We start from the raw sequence: 16,039 nt of genomic DNA on the forward strand, positions 1-16,039 counted from the left end.
AGAAAATCGGAAATGTAACTTGCTTTGGTAAACTTTTAAACATTGACCATATAACGACAAACCCGATCCTCCTAAAGCGAGCAGACAGCCGCTGCTCATATCGCCGTTACTTTCTTTTAGAAGTGCAGCCCCGCTCTGTAATATTTGTTATGATTTTTTTTTTTTTTTTTGTCGCTTGCCGTTTACACTTGTTAGGATTTTATTCCGCGTTCATTATAACACACAGATCGCGCCTTCATCGTACTTTACTTGTCGGGTCTGAGGATTTCAATTTTTTTCGTATACAATTCCGACTTCCATAAGTGCGACTCATCAAGTCGGGTCTTGGGTTCGCCGCCCTCGCCCGCCTGTCGGTCTCAACTCAGCCCGGAGGAGTTCCGATATGCGTTTCCACGATGACGTACAGACAATCACCGGCGATTTTTGGGCTCAGTTTTAGTACAACGTCACATGTGAAAAGCCACTCGTTTAAACGGTTTAGCGCAACGTGTCCGTGTTGCTCGCTCGCGCGCTTCGGTAATCTCAACAGTGCGCACCGTTAAGCGCGGCGGGCCGGTCAAGGCGGCCGTTACCTATAGATAGTTTTAACTCTTATTAGGGGCATCCTTACCTGAAACGGCAGCCTCCCCCTCACCGGACTCCTCCTGCTCCTCTTGACTTGTTCTCTAGGCACACCCTGCCGAAATCTTCATTCAGATGTTCCCTTTATGACAAAACGTGGGAGTTTCAGTTTCGGAAACTGAACCTTAGCGAGCGCGGACAGCGTAACGTGTCCCGCCGGTGGTGGAAAGTCAAATCGAAGCTCCGTTTTTCGGGTCTCCAGATTTCCCCGTGCCCGATGTGTTTACTTGACAGGCGTCTTCTTCTCGTCCTCTTCACTTTATGCAGGTGCAATCCACATTCAAGAAAAAAAAAAGATTTCCGGCGCCCTTTTCGATCGCAGTTACCGTTTCTTTAAAAGGGTTTCCACGTAGTTGATCAAAGCTTAGAACTATACCGACGTCATAACTAATAAAAGGACAAACGGTAAGTCACTATGCAGGACTGAAATGTACAGCAACGGGTTTAAAACCGTTCACCTCACAAGGTTTCGGCAAACTGCGGCGCCTCAGTTTATTGTGCTGTAAATGCGGAGTTGGCCAATCGATGAAAATAAAAATAAATAAATAAATCCGAAGAGAAGCGAGAGTTCTGTGCGATCTCTTCTTAGAATTTGTGTTATTATTATTTAGATCCACATGAAGCCAAGCGATCTCGGGTTACACACACACAGTACACTCCTCTCCGTCATATACCAAAAAATATCCAGTAAAAAAACAAAGAGTGGGGCGTCTCTGGAGAAATATTTATATATACAAATCCTTGGCCTTCTGCGTCGATTCACTCCTCCGTGATACACGGGTAAGTTTGACATCAAGAAATAAAAAGTGGCAGTATGAAGAAAACGAAAAGCTCAGAAACAGGTCGTCTTAGCTTTGGTTCCACCTCATCCCTGTGGCAGTTTGGAAGAGGAGCTCTCCATGGCCCTCTCTGTCAATTACACGTGCACACCGACACACTCGGGTCACGTGACGCAGGCGCCGTCATCGGCGGTGCGCGCCGCCAGGGGGAGCCGTTTCTTCTCGTCGGACTTTTATTCTTTTTCTTCTTAACTAAGACTTTTTTTTTTCTTTTCTAGTTAGTAAAACATATTGTAATACTCTCACACACGTATAATCCAAATGGGTTGGTCACGGGTGAACCGGTGTCTATTTCGGCAGCATCGGACGCAAGGCAGGAACTGTTGTGGCAGAAACATGCTGCTCAAAGATGGCCTTTGGAGACTTCAGGATGTGCAGGTGGAATGGTACCCTCTTTTGATTACAAAAGGTACAGAACCGTCTCAGTTCAGTGAAAGGAGTGGGGCTTACCTCGCTCAGCCTCATCTGACTCCCAACATCTAGTCCTGCTCCACCAATATCTCGCAGCCTAATGAGTGTAACACTCTGCTCTCTCCATCATGCCCACTTGACAGGGCAAAATCATATTATGTGATATCAGTCAGTCAGTCAGTCATTTTCTAACCTGCTATATCCTAACACAGGGTCACGGGGGTCTGCTGGAGCCAATCCCAGCCAGCACTGGGTGCAAGGCAGGAAACAAACCCTGGGCAGGGCGCCAGCCCACTGCAGGGCACACACACACACACCAAGCACGCACTAGGGAGAATTTAGATTCGCCAATGCACCTAACCAGCATGTCTTTGGACTGTGGGAGGAAACCAGAGCACCCCCACACAGACACGGGGAGGACATGCAAACTTCACGCAGGGAGGACCTGGGAAGCGAACCCTGACCCTTAACTGCGAGGCAGCAGTGCTACCCACTGTGCCACCGTGCCACCCATATAATAAGATATATATACAGAGGTACTTCGGTATACATCCATAATCTGTTCCAGATCCTTTGACTTATACCAAACAGGACGTATACCAAACACATTTTTCCCATAAGAAATAAAGGGAAAACGATTAATCCGTTCCCATAAAAAAAAGTCTTATTGTTACTGGCATATTATATATTGATGGGGTTGTATAAAACAATTTAAACACTGCTTAATACGAAAATACATAAATACAAAAGCAATTAGATGAAATAAATGAACATTTAACCTCACTTTACTTTTTAATAACGTCTTTATTTTTCATAATCGTAGATACCCTCATTCTCGACTAAAGGCATGCAGCAGCCAAGTCCCAGATACGCATGCCACCTTCATACTTTTCAGCAATCAATTCAAATTTACGTAAAAAAACACAAAATCACGTGAAAATTCACAGAGAGTTATAGCACGGGTTGTTAGTTACTGACGCTCGTGGGCAGTCGTGGTTTTGTCTCGAGAGAGGTAAACAAGGGTAGCGCGCCGTGTTCCAGCACGTGAGTCGTATTCCAAACAAAAGTCGTATACCAAGCAAAATATTTCACGTCCAAACAGGACGTATACAAAGTTGGACTTATTCCAAAGTGGACGTATACCAAAGGTACCACTGTAATACAGTATATTCATAGCATTCGTAGGCTGAATCACGATCTGATTGTACGGGTGGTTACCTACCAGGTAACGCTTGTGGTTGGTCAGCAAGTCGGCTAACATCTGCCACGGTGCCCTCTTTCAGTTGCAAGAAGCAGACCATAGACTGGTTGAAATAGTTTTTACTGTCAAATAATGCAAAGAGTACGCGACACATGTTTCATCCTAATTCTGGACTCATCAGGCATACACACTCACTGCACACCCCTCTCAGGGAATCGACCCTCGAACTTCAGCGCTAGAGACGAAGCCTCTAAGGTTGCTCCATGGCGTGTGGTTCATTCATTTGACAGCATGTAGATCGGGGTAATTACATTCATGGAATTCGTAGTCTGAATCACAATCTGATTGTATGGGTGGTTACCTACCAGGTAACGCTTGTGGTTGGTCAGCAAGTCGGCAAACATCCGCCACTCAGTTGTGAGAAGCAGAACATAGAATGTTACACAGTTTACTATCAAATAATGCAAAGAGTACGTGAGGGGATACAGTGGAGTGTGTACGCCTGATGAGCCCAAAAAAGGGCAAAACACGTGTCGCGTACTCTTTGCATTATTTGACAGGCAGGAACAAATCCCGGGCAGGGTGCCAGCCCACCACAGTATATGATATCATCTACTGTTAAATTCCGCTCCGTACTTGTAATATTTTTTACTATTATATTGTATTGCGGCCGGCACGGTGGCGCAGTGGTAGCGCTGCTGCCTCGCAGTTAGGAGACCCGGGTTCGCTTCCCGGGTCCTCCCTGCGTGGAGTTTGCATGTTCTCCCGTGTCTGCGTGGGTTTCCTCCGGGCGCTCCGGTTTCCTCCCACAATCCAAAGACATGTAGGTTAGGTGGATTGGCGAGTCTAAATTGGCCCCAGTGTGTGCTTGGTGTGTGGGTGTGTTTGCGTGTGTCCTGCGGTAGGTTGGCACCCTGCCCAGGATCGGTTCCTGCCCTGTGTTGGCTCGGATTGGCTCCAGCAGACCCCCATGACCCTGTATTTGGATTCAGCAGGTTAGAAAATGGATGGAGGGATATTGTATTGAAGATTACTTGTGTTCTGTTCCTTGTATTGTATTGACCCCCCTTCTTTTTGTCACCCTCTGCACTCCTAGCCTACCTGGAAAGGGGTCTCTCTTTGAACTGCCTTTCCCAAGGTTTCTTCCATTTTTTGGGGGGAGTTTTTCCTTGTCTTCTTAGAGAGTGAAGGCTGGGGGGCCGTCAAGAGGCAGGGCTTGTTAAAGCCCATTGTGACACTCCTTGTGTGATTGTTGGGCTATACAATAATAAATTGTATTGTATTGTACTGACAGGACTTACACCTGTAAGGCCCCACCTTACACCCACCCAGTACCTGCCACCATTATTTCCAGTCTTCAGCTCACATTCACCACATTGGGTCTGAGGAGGGGTTTGCCTGTCAGCCCCTCTCTGCATACCTGAACTTGACTTATGAAATACAGGGTGTCATGAAGTCTGTGCACAATTTAAAATAGTTGTAACTTTGTAAGTATATGTGATAAATATAATTCATAAAAAGAATTAGAAAGCTTGATGTATCTAGTCTTTTTTGTCTTTAGAAGTTTTATTTTTTGCTGTATTTGTGGAACTGAAAATCCACATGAGTCTGTTGAACATGAAAGAGATTCTCCCAAAGTTAATGTGTGGTGTGCTTTGGGAAAAAATCGAGTCATAGGGCCATTCTTTTTGAAGGGTGTGTTGTCAATGGTGACAGCTATTTAGAAAATGCTGCAAAATGACTTTATTCCTCAACTTGAACAATTAGGACTGGGCTCTGAGCCCTTTCTTATTCGCAATGGTGATGGACCGGTTGACAGACGAGATTAGACAGGAGTCCCTGTGGACTGTGATGTTTGCTGATGACATTGTCATCTGTAGGTTGAGGAGACCCTGGAGAGGTGGAGATCTTCTCTGGAGAGGAGAGAAATGAAGGTCAGTAGGAAGAAGACAGTATACATGTGTGTGAATGAGAGGGAGGTCAGTGGAATGGTGAGGATGAGGGAGTAGAGTTGGTGAAGGTGGATGAGTTTAAATACTTGGGATCAAAATATAGAGGAATGGGGATTGTGGAAGAGAAGTTAGAGAAGTTAAGAAGACAGTGCAGGCAGGGTGGAGTGGGTGGAGAAGAGTGTCAGGAGTGACTTGTGACAGACGGGTATCAGCGAGAGTGAAAGGGAAGGTCTACAGGACGATAGTGACACCAGCAAGTTATATGGGCTGGAGACGGTGGCACAGGAGACAGAGCTGGAGGTGGCAGAGTTAAAGATGCTAAGATTGGCATTGGGTGTGACGAGGATGGACAGGATTAGAAATGAGGACATTAGAGGGTCAGCTCAAGTTGGATTGTTGGGAGACAAAGTCAGAGAGGCGAGATGATGTTGGTTTGGACGTGTGCAGAAGAGAGATGCTGGTATATTGGGAGAAGGATGCTAAAGATGGAGCTGCCAGGGAAGAGGAGAAGAGGAAGGCCTATGAGAAAGTTTATGGATGTGGTGAGAGGGGACTTGCAGATGGTGGGGGTGATAGAACAAAATGTCGAGGACAGGAAGATATGGAACAAGATGATCCGTTGTGGCAACCCTTAATGGGATGCAGCTGAAAGAAGAAGAAGAAGAAAAAGAAGAGAGTACAGTGTTTCAACAAGATGGTGCTCCTTTTCACTTTGCTTTTCATGTCAGACAGTGTCTACATGAGAAATTCCCTAACAGATGGATTGGAAGAGGTAGACCATTTTCCTGGTTTCCACGTTCGCCATTGGATTTCTTTTTATGAGGACATGTGAAAATGAATGTTTATTCAACCAAACCTCGATCTTTAGACTACTTGCAAGCAAGGATAACTGATATGATTGCTGGTATTACTGAAAATCAGCTTGAAAATGTTTTCTGAGAACTACAGAATCGTATTACCCTATATTAGTATTAGTAGTGATGGTGGACATGTTGAAAATTAACAACAACAGTTAAAAAGTGTAAATGTTTTTTTTCGTTCTAATCCTTTTTACAGATTTTTTTCTATGACATACTGGTTCCGGTGATAAAATTAGAATATCATGACAAAGTTGATTTATTTCAGTAATTCCATTCAAAAAGTGAAACTCATATATTAGATTCATTCATTACACACAGACTGATGTATTTCAAATGTTTATTTCTTTTAATTTTGATGATTATAACTGACAACTAATGAGAGTCCAAAATTCAGTATCTGAGAAAATTTGAATATTGTGAAAAGGTTCAACATTGAAGACACCTGGTGCCACACTCTAATCAGCTAATTAACTCAAAACACCTGCAAAAGCCTTTAAATGGTCTCTCAGTCGAGTTCTGTAGGCTACACAATCATGGGGAAGACTGCTGACTTGACAGTTGTCCAAAAGACGACCATTGACACCTTGCACAAGGAGGGCAAGACACAAAAGGTCATTGCTAAAGAGGCTGGCTGTTCACAGAGCTCTGTGTCCAAGCACATTAATAGAGAGGTGAAGGGAAGGACAAGATGTGGTAGAAAAAAGTGTACAAGCAATAAGGATAACCACACCCTGGAGAGGATTGTGAAACAAAACCCATTGAAAACTGTGGGGGACATTCACAAAGACTGGACTGCAGCTGAGTCAGTGCTTCAAGAACCACCAGGCACAGACGTATGCAAGACATGGGCTTCAGCAGTCGCATTCCTCGTGTCAAGCCACTCTTGAACAAGAAACAGCGTCAGAAGTGTCTTGACTGGACTGCTCCTGAGTGGTCCATAGTTATGTTCTCTGATGAAAGTAAATTTTGCATTTCCTTTGGAAATCAAGGTCCCAGAGTCTGGAGGAAGAGAGGAGAGGCACAGAATCCACGTTGCTTGAGGTCCAGTGTAAAGTTTCCACAGTCAGTGATGGTTTGGGGTGCCATGTCATCTGCTGGTGTTGGTCCATTGTGTTTTCTGAGGTCCAAGGTCAACGGAGCCGTCTACCAGGAAGTTTTAGAGCACTTCATGCTTCCTGCTGCTGACGAACTTTATGGAGATGCAGATTTCATTTTCCAACAGGACCTGGCACCTGCACACAGTGCCAAAGCTACCAGTACCTGGTTTAAGGACCATGGTATCCCTGTTCTTGATTGGCCAGCAAACTCGCCTGACCTTAACCCCATAGAAAATCTATGGGGTATTGTGAAGAGGAAGATGCAATACGCCAGACCCAACAATTCAGAAGAGCTGAAGGCCACTATCAGAGCAACATGGGCTCTCATAACACCTGAGCAGTGCCACAGACTGATCGACTCCATGCCACGCCGCATTGCTGCAGTAATCCAGGCCAAAGGAGCCCCAACTAAATATTGAGTGCTGTACATGCTCATACTTTTCATGTTCATACCTTTCAGTTGGCCAACATTTCTAAAAATCCTTTTGCATCGGTCTTAATTGATATTCTAATTTTCCGAGATACTGAATTTGGGACTTTCATTAGTTGTCAGTTATAATCATCAAAATTAAAAGAAATAAACATTTGAAATACATCAGTCTGTGTGTAATGAATGAATCTAATATACAAGTTTCACTTTTTGAATGGAATTACTGAAATAAATCAACTTTGTCATGATATTCTAAATTTATGACCGGCACCTGTATACTTACAAAGTTACAACTGTTTTAAATTGCACACGGACTTTCTGGACACCCTGTATTGGTGGATTCCTGCTTTGCTTTAAAGAATAAAGAATATACAGACACGGGCCTTTTTGTGATTTAACCGTTACTATATTAACGTGCACTAAGATATCATGCTTAATTTCATATATGCTCATGATTCTCTTTAAGTAAATGCACATCATCAATTTTAAGAATAAAATTTTCTATACAACCATGGCGTGGGGTGGCAGTCCCGCTTTGGCCGCATTCAACACCAGATAAACGTTTTAGGTTTTGAATGATTTCTTTTTCACCGATCGGATTACCAGGAAAAACCTTCAGCTTTGTCAGCTTCATTAATGCGTTTACGTGCCTGGAGATAAAAATAGGGAACTGATCTTCACATTCAATTGGATTGGCTTGATACGTCATTGGATTGGCTCTGCCATTCATACTTAAGAGCACAGGACATTGGCTGGACAGCACTTAAGAGATGACTGTGGGAACTGGCACCTCAAAGAAAAATGCTTAATGAAATGTTGGTAAATCTTGGCCCAATATGGGAACAAGAAGGAAAATGGACACTGGACAGCAGCGAGCCACATTCCGTTGGTGCAAAAAGTGAATTTTTCACTTGCTTGATAGCAGAAGTAAAATCGAGACGGGTCTACCTACCATCATGAACATGTTACCAGCTGGGTGGAGTGACCAACATGTCACCTGTCCTCTCCTCTGCTTTCTACACGGTCAACTACCTGCTCTGACCTTAGCATCACTGGCATTGCCCTGAGAAGGTTTGGATCTCGATTCTTGGGCAGATTCTACCGTGTGTTATGGCATGGAGAGATGTCAAGGTTGTGCCACGGGTGGGGAGCCCCCAGAGATCAGTGCTGGGTCATTTCCTCTTCTCCCTGTACATCTCCTGACATGTCCCTATCATCCAGTCCCATTGTTAGTCTTACGTTGATGATATGCAGTTGTCCCCCAAGAGATACAGACGTGACCAAAAGTGTTGAGAATGACACAAATATGAATTTTCACAAAGTTTGCTGCCTTGGTTTTGATGATGGCAGTTTCTTTCTACTCCAGAATGTTCTGAAGAGGGATCAGATGAACTGCAATCAATTACAAAGTCCCACTTTACCATGAAAATGAACTTCATCCCAAAAAACCCATTTCAGCCCTGCCACCAAAGGACATGCTGACATCATCTCAGTGATCCTCTCATTAACACGGGTAAGACTGTCGACGAGGACAAGGCTGGAGAACACTCTGACACGCTGATTGAGTTCGAATAGCAGACTGGATGCTCCAGAAGGAGGCTGGTGCTCGAAATCCTTGTTCTTCCTCTGTTAACCAAGCTTACCTGCAAGGAAACACGTGCAGTCATCATAGCTTTAAACAAAAAGAGCTTCACAGGCCAGGCTATTGCTGCTAGTAAGACTGCACCTAAATCAACCATTTATCAGATCATCAAGAACATCAAGGACAGAGGTTCAGATGTTGTGAAGAAGGCTTCAGGGTGCCCAAGAAAGTCCAGCAAGTGCCAGGATCATCTCCTAAAGTTGATTCAACTGTGGGCACCACCAGGGCAGAACTTGCTCAGGAAAGGCAGCAGGCAGATGTTAGTGAGGCAAAGACTTGTGGACCATGGCCTGGTGGGTGTCAAGAAGGGTGTGACGATGTGGGTTTGGCTCCATACTCCCATCTGCTATTTGGAAGCCCTTGAACCCAACACCGTCGATAATGTCACCGAGTGAGCTAGACAGTGGAGGCAACAACATAGCAACATGGCAAGGGGATGGTATAAAAAGGGGCATAGTGCTTTTATTAAAAATATCAAAACAAAAACAGTGTTCAATAATTAGTGCAGTGCTTTCCAAAGAAGAGTCGTTAAATAAATAATCCTTAAAAGACAAATGTGGAGGTAAAAACCAATAATAAAAACAATCCGTTAAAATCAGAGGTTAAAACGTTTTTACAGGAAGCAGTCTTTAAAATTCAACAATCATCCCAATGCCTTCTTTTATGCTGGCGCCTCACCTGTTTCTCCCATACGGGCCCATGCAACAGGCGAGACGCTCCCTGCAGCTGCCCTTTTCTCACACGAACACGAGACTGGAGACCTCCCGATCCCTTGCTTCGGTCTGACACTCATCGCAGTCCCGAGATTTGGACTCCCTTGGTCTCCAGGACGCCCACACCAAGGACTGCCACTCCAAGCCTCTCGACTTCTGCTGCCTTTCCGGCCTTCCGTGGTCACTCCCGCTACCTGATCGCTCAGCGGGAGCGACATCCAACACCTGGGTGTAGGCCTCGCTCGTCGACTCACACGCACCGCGTGTCCCTCTCTCTTGCACCGACTTGCTTCCTCTCTCGTTCCCATGTAACCTCCGTCCTCCCTTTTTCTCTTTTCTCTGATCTCTTTCCCAACCGACTCGCACTTCTTTTATACAGCGAGGGGCCATAGCAGCTGCAGCACATTAGCCACGGGAACAATCACGGATATGGGCAGTTCCTCACCTGTGCACACGGTGAGAAACGTCCACACCGCAGATCGCCCCGCGGCTTGCTACAACCACTACGCCCCCTCATGAAGCCGCCTCGAGTGCGGTGATTATTTATTTAAAACTGAAACGGCCTTTGCTCAGCAAGCTGTGGACCCATAACACCACAAAGGGCAGCAAAGAAGCCAAGAGAAACATCAGGGACAGACCGATATTCAGGGATTGGACTGCTGAGGACTGCTGGGGTCAAGTCATTCTCGCTGCTGAATCCCCTTTCTGATTGTTTGGGGCATCTGGAGAAGAAAAGATGAGCAGCGCTACCATCAGTCCTGTGTCACGCTAACAGTAAAGCATCTTGAGACCATTCATCTGTGGGGTTGCTTCTGAGCCAAGGCAGTGGACTCACTCACAATTTGGCCTAAGTACACACAACCATGAATAAAGAATGGGACCAAAACATCCTCCGAGAGCAACTTCTCCCAGCCATCCAGAAACAGTGTGGTGACCAATAATGAACAATTCAGCATCATGGAGCACCGGGCCATAAGGCAACAGGGAGAACGAAGTGGCTTGGGAAAAAAAAAAAAATCTAAATTTGGGGTCCATTGCCAGGAAACTCCCATTGAGAACTTGTAGTCAATCCTCAAGAGGCGGGTGGACAAACAAAAACACACCTTCTCTATCAAACTCTAAGCATTGATTATGCAAGAATGGGCTGCTGCCATCAGTCAGGATTTGTCCCAGAAGTTGGTGGCCAGCATGCCAGGGTGAATTGCAGAGGTCTTTATAAAAGAAAGAATAGCCAACACTGCAAATATGGACTCTGTGCATAAACTTTATGTCAATGTCATTGTGAAACTTCTGAAATGCTTGTAATTCTACTTCATTAGACCATAGAAACATCTGACAGAAAGATCTAAAAACACTGAAGTAGCAAACTGTGTGAAAACCAACACTTGGGTCATTCTCCAAACTTTTGGCCACTACTGTAGAATCTCTGCATGATATTGTAACCTCGATGAAGGAACCTCATCTCCAGCTTAACCTGGCAAAGAATGACCATCTCGTTATGCCAGCTCTCCCATCTTTTTCGGCACCCCATCTCTGTTCCGCTTAGCCCGTTATCGCTATCGCCTGCCAAGTCAGTACACAACCTTGGGGTGGTGATTTCTGACCAGTGTAAAAGAAGAATGTTCTCCTTGGTGCCTTGTGCCCTGTGTGTTTAAGTAAATGAGTTTCATAAGCAATACTTTTAACTTTGCTAGTAGAGAGAGTTTGATTTATGAACAAACAAAAATATGTTGCCACATAATGATGTCCTAAGCTGTATTTCTGTTAAGTTCCTCAAAGTAAATGGCTCGGGGTGAAAAGGTCATAATGGCTACAATGTGTAGACGTAAGGTGTCTGACTTGTTTAGCTTAGATATTGCTTAACTTTTAAAATGTGACTGTTAGGATATTTCCTGTCTTATAAATCATGAGATAAAGGGGTATAAATGGGGTATATATGCAGATTAGCCGGCTGTGGCAGCGTCTGTACCTCTCTGCTTTCCACGACTCTTAATAAAGAAGAACTGATAAGAAAAGATAACTTTCTCCTGCTGTCAAGTTGCATTTAATCGCCCACACCAGCCCTCCTTGAAGGACATGTTGCTATGGTCTCTCAGCCTTGCAGATTCACTCTGTACAAGATCCTGCATGATCAGACCATACCTGATAGAAAATACAGCACAACCTCTGGCCCAGGTTTTGGTCTTGTCCTCTCTGGACTACTGTAACTCTCTGCTGGCAGGAACACCGGCGTGTGACACTGAGCAGCTGCAGAGGATTCAAAAATGTGGCGGCCCCTCTGGTGTTCAATCGGCTGAGGAGGGCACATGCCACTCTTTTCTTCAGATCCCTACATTGACTCCCTGTAGTGGCGTATATTGGAGGTACTTTTGAGGTTCTGTGTGCAGGCTGTATGGCATCAAATCTCAATCTGGACTCTTCATTTGTGGTGGAACCAGCTGCACTCCTCCACTCAGAATTTTAACTCCCTCACGGTGTTAAAGAAACGTTTCAAGACTCTGTTGTTGGATGCAGGGTCGTTTGTGTGCATAGATGGTATAAGCAAATGCCTAGAGTGCCCTATGATGGTCAGGGCACATTACTGCAGACCTATGTAGAGATTCCAGTCTTTTTTATTTTCTCGTATATAAAGTATAGGGAAAGTATTGTACTCGCCCAAAGATTCAGTGTCGAGATTTTGATGATTTTTTATATTTTAGACCTCTCTGACTTTCTCGTATACGAAGTATAGGGAAAGTATTGGGATCCTCCGAAAATTCCATTTCGAGATTTTGATGAATCTCGACGTTTTAGACCTCCTTGTCCGAAAATACAATTTTTGGAATTATGTCTGTGTGTGTGTAAAGATAACTTGAGTACACTTTCACTTTGGTTAACCAAATTTTGCATACAAGTGTTAGGTACAAAAAAAAAAAATCGATTTCTATCAACTTTTGAGCTATTTCTGCTAACCGGAAGTGGTACTTTACCTTTTATTCATGCAGTGGCAGAGTCCATTTTATTCAACTTTAATTTTGTAATATTTGTTCAATATATCATTAATTTGATTTGATTTAGGGTTAGGGGTTAGGGTTAGGGTTGATTTTTTGTTGATGGTTCTTTAATGTACATGATATAAAAATACTGTAGTGACCTCCACTTCAGGTTTATTTATTTATATAGCACATTTTCATACACATGATGTAGCTCAAAGTCAGTCATTGCCCAACCCATTATATTCTAACACAGAGTCACTGGCCTGGTGGAGCCAATCCCAGCCAGCACAGGGCGCCAGCCCACCGCAGGGCACACACTAGGGACAATTTAGGATCGCCAATGCACCTAACCTGCATGTCTTTGGATTGTGGGAGGAAACCGGAGCAACTGGAGGAAACCCACACAGGCACGGGGAGAACATGCAAACTCAGTAGGTCAAAGTGCTTTACATAATGAAGGAAGAGAAAAAAGAATTAGGGAACAATAATTAACATAAAATAAAAGTAAGGTCCGATGGCCAGGGAGGACAGAAAAAACAAAACAAAAAAAAAAAAAAACTCCAGACAGCTGGAGAAAAAAGATAAAATTGGAGAAAAAAAAAAAATCTGCAAGGGTTCTGAGGCCACGAGACCACCCAGCCCCACCTAGACATTCTACCTCACATCAATGACCTCAGTCAGTCCTCATTGTATTCAGGGTTCACATGGAAAAACTTGATGATGGTGGTCATGTGGACTTCTGGCCTTCAATCCATCAATGGAGGGACATCACGGTGCTTTGATCAGGTGGTGGTGGCGCAGATCACAATCACAGAAAAACAGAAAGAGAACAGAAGAGAAAGTAGGGGTTAGTACGGATTACGGAGCCACCATGAATGATATTGATAATTCCATGCATAAACAGAACTTCAGGGTTACACTAAAATGAAGCTATGAGAAAGCCATGTTAAAATAATCATAGTTACTGCTATTCCCTGTCCTTCCCTTCGCCTCTCTCTCTATTAATGTGCTTTTCAACACAGAGCTCTGTGAACAGCCAGCCTCTTTAGCAATGACCTTTTGTGTCTTGCCCTCCTTGTTCAAGGTGTCAATGGTCGTCTTTAGGACAACTGTCAAGTCAGCAGTCTTCCCCATGACTGTGTAGCGTACAGAACTCGACTGAGAGACCATTGAAAGGCTTTTGCAGGTATTTTGAGTTAATTAGCTGATTAGAGTGAGTGTGGCACCAGGTGTCTTCAATACTGAACATTTTCACAATTTTCGAATTTTCCGAGATACTGAATTTGGGACTCTCATTAGTTGTCAGTTATGATCATCAAAATTAAAAGAAATAAATATTTGAAATACATCAGTCTGTGTGTAATGAATGAATCTAATATACAAGTTTCACTTTTTGAATGGAATTACTGAAATAAAAAAAAAAACAAACAGAAGTAGGGATCACAGAAAAGTTTACTGGAACAATAAAAAAACACAGGATTGTAACATCACATATGAATTCAGATTTTCTTTTTTTCTCCAGTCATCTGTTTTTTTCTGTCCACCCTGGCCATTGGACCTTACTCTTATTCTATGTTAATTAATGTTGACTTATTTTTCTTACTGTGTTTTTTATTTTTCTATTTTTCATTATGTAAAGCACTTTGAGCGACATTTTTTGTATGAAAATGTGCTATATAAATAAATGCTGTTGTTGTTGTTGAGAGTTGATTCTAAAATAAAATAAAATAAAAATGCAAAGAGGAATAACTCTTGGAGGCCAATCATCACCCCGAAAGCGGGCAGTAGACATCACCTAATATACGTGTACCAAATTTCAGGTCAATCGGTCAAACGGACAGATAGGGGAACCCTCAGATCAGACACCAGACACCAGATAAAAGTCCAAAACGTTGACTTTTTATTATAATAAAGTGCACAAAGCACCCTCCACTCCACAATACTCATAAACAATCACAAAGAACAATCAATAATCAAATCCTCCACTCCCAGACGCGTTGTTACCCTTCCTCCCAACTCAGCTCACCCATCTGGGATTTCCCACAGTCCTTTATAGTCCTTGACCCGGAAGTGTTTCTCCCTCTTTATCCATGTGACTTTGCAACACTTACGGGTCAGATAAAAACTCCTTATTCTTCAACCCGGAAGTACGTCATTTCTTCTGTCCACGTGACTGGGACGTATTGCCGGGCTGTAGGGAAAATATTCCTTGTTCCTCCCTGTGGCATCCTCTGGTGGCTCCCCATTGCATCCAGCAGGGCTGTGAATAAAGACTCTATTGTCCAGGATTCCCTGCTGGCATTCAGGGCACCCCCATGCTGCAGGGAGGGCTCCATCTGGCGGCCTGGGGTTATTGGCCGGGATGAATGGCCGGCCATATACCACAACGTCTTTGAACTTGAACAGTTTACAATTGCCTATAATTCTGTCATTGTTCTGGCCCTGAGAGACACTGTTAAAGAAACCCCCCCCAAAAAACGGCAACTTCGTAATGTAACAACACCTTCCTTCTCGAACCCACTCTTCTCCAGTCCCCCAACCCTGCTTCCGTCCCCTCCGTCCTGGGTTTCTGTGTCAGTCATACCCCTGCTTGTCAGTCCTCCGCACTGTTCTCTGCCCTCCCTCAATCGTACCCAACAGTCACTCCCAAGGGCCTTCAACCTGGCTGGGACATTACGATATAATGAATGTCTTGCGGTTTACACCTTGAATATCCATCCCCGTGTCTGAGCATACGAGAAAGTCGTGCAGAGACTCCCGAATTTTTTGTTTAGCGAGAAGTCAAGCAAAATGACACCTTTTATTGGCTAACTAAAAAGAATGTGCAATATGCAGGGATGGACTGACCATTAGGGCATTTGGGCAGTGCCCGGTGGGCCGTGGACTCTGGTCTGGTCATTGGTTGGCCTTTTCATGAAATAAATTTTATGTACTGGTTACTGTTTGATATTAAAATTAATTTTCTAAACTACTAAACATCATCTGTCCAGTACTGCGATTTATATAGTCCTGTATAACATACCGTATTATGTCATCAAGTTGTTTTAGTTGTCAGTACACAACGTTGCAGCAAAAAATTTGGTCAACATTGCCTTTTGCAGATTTCTGTTTCAATACTGCTACGTTTCAGTTAGCATATACATTAATGCAATTTATTTTATGTCATATCGAGTGTAAACGATAGCCCGGCCACAGACAGACACGACACCAGATGTCCACAACGCATGGTTTGTTTTGTGACACAACACAGCAACAGTGCTCAAAACCCCACACTAACTCAGTCCTTATTCCTTCGGCC

General features: G+C 43.9%; 1 protein-coding gene across 1 annotated transcript in view; it reads right to left on the reverse strand.

Annotated features, from left to right (window-relative positions):
- egln2 (egl-9 family hypoxia-inducible factor 2) overlaps positions 1–1,558 on the reverse strand; it is a 122,860-nt gene extending 121,302 nt beyond the window's left edge. Inside the window, exon 1 of the mRNA XM_039768052.1 lies at positions 611–1,558. The gene's annotated coding sequence lies outside the window, so the exon portion shown is untranslated. The remainder of the gene's footprint in view (positions 1–610) is intronic.
- Between the last annotated feature and the right edge of the window lie 14,481 nt (positions 1,559–16,039).

Source organism: Polypterus senegalus, chromosome 11 (assembly GCF_016835505.1).
Source record: "Polypterus senegalus isolate Bchr_013 chromosome 11, ASM1683550v1, whole genome shotgun sequence".
In the NCBI taxonomy this organism is placed as follows: domain Eukaryota; kingdom Metazoa; phylum Chordata; class Cladistia; order Polypteriformes; family Polypteridae; genus Polypterus; species Polypterus senegalus.